This window comes from Galeopterus variegatus, unplaced genomic scaffold (genome assembly GCF_000696425.1).
Source record: "Galeopterus variegatus unplaced genomic scaffold, G_variegatus-3.0.2 Scaffold5224, whole genome shotgun sequence".
NCBI lineage: Eukaryota > Metazoa > Chordata > Mammalia > Dermoptera > Cynocephalidae > Galeopterus > Galeopterus variegatus.
The window spans coordinates 12,720-14,495 of record NW_007731335.1 but is presented as its reverse complement, the minus strand read 5'-3'; positions in this window follow the sequence as shown (position 1 = coordinate 14,495).

The following is a 1,776-nucleotide window of genomic DNA, read 5'->3' as shown; positions in this document are numbered from 1 at the left end:
AGACTCAGGCATAGAAATTCATTTTCCATCTGCTATCGGTGCAATTTCATTTCTCTGTACATGTACTGCCCCGCTATTGTCTTACTGAACTCCCACTTGCTTCAGAACGCTTCCCCATTACTCAGATCAATTTGGGTCCAACACAGACCTGAAATGTTAGCCATTGCTAAACTGCCTTTCCTGACTGGTTTTCACCTCAGTCATTTTCTACAATGCGTTTTCAATTTTGACACCTAGGTGATTTTTAAAATGTTTAACATCATATGGGAAAAGAAACAAATCTATTAGAGCAGTTAGATTACTATTTAAATGGTTGGTATTAACTACAACCATAATAATAATGCTATCTTACATTCGTATGACAGATTATAGATTTTAAAATGCTTTCATGTATACTCATGTCTGCTTTCTGTAACAACCCTGATGGGTCAACATTAGAAAATAAATGTTCAGGAAGGTTAAATGTTTATACAAGATCAAAAAACCAGTCAGAGGCAGAATCCAGACAAGTTCCCTGGGTTTCTAATATCAAAACCTTTCCTCTGCCTCCCCATGCAATGTCGCTTTGCATTTAATTATTATTATATGGTCTCAGTCAGAGATTCTCAAACTTTATTATGAGTTCCAGAAAATGTAAGTTCTTATAAACTCCTGTTAAGAAATTATGATTCGTTGTGTGAGGACAGGGTCCAGGAATCTGCATTTGGAACAAAACACTGAACTAAAAACTGACTTAAACTGTAAATTCATCTCCAAACACTACCAAATTTACTGTTTTGTCCAGCCTGGGTAACCATTTCAGTCAAGCTGATTAATATAAATTTTTTCACCAGATGAACCATATGTTTTACTAATATAATTAAAACAAGAAAGACCATAATAAAACGTTGAACTTTCAGAAGGAGAGAACAGACCTATAATTACTAGAGATGAGAAAGGGGCAGGGGGAGGGGGGATAAGGAGTAATTGGGTAAGGGACACAAATGTAACTACTATTTGTAATGACGAGCATGCTAATAACTTTGATTTGATCATCACATACTGTACACAAATACTGACGGTCAACATAAATATGTACAAATAACAGTAATAAAAAAGCTTTAAGTTTCGAATATATCTACCAGTGAGTCTTACAAGACAAAGTAATATTACAGTGATAAAGCTAACATTACAGTATGTCCTGCTAATTCCTTTTCATTAGTATGGCAAGTTCATTTCTAAACCCTCTGATTACATTTTAAAGCACTTTCTTGACATTTTAATCAAAGTAGCAGGTCAAAAAATTAGGAGATGCTTTGCATTTTAATCAACTATAAAACTATATTATCCCATGCTAAACTAAAAGCAGAAGCCTAATTTTTTTTTTCTAAATCAACTACATCACTCACAAAAACTGGACCTCAGTTTTTTACAGGACATCTGCAGAGAGCTCATTTGGGAAGGAAATGATTTAAATGCCACGACAAAAGCCGCAAATGAGAACAGCTCACAAAATGACAGCACTGGACCACGCTAATGCATATTTTGTGAATGAAACCAAAATGGCTATTCTTTCAGTTCTATGGTTTAAAAAGAAAATGGTTCCAGGTGTGTGTGTGTGTGTGTGTGTGTGTGTGTGTGTGTGTGTGTGTACATGACATACATGTGCCTCTTTATGGATTTTGGAATTATAATATATCTAGGTTTGAAAGGAATAATATCTCAACATGACATATATGTGCCTCTTTATGGATTTTGGAATTATAATATATCTAGGTTTGAAAGGAATAATATCTC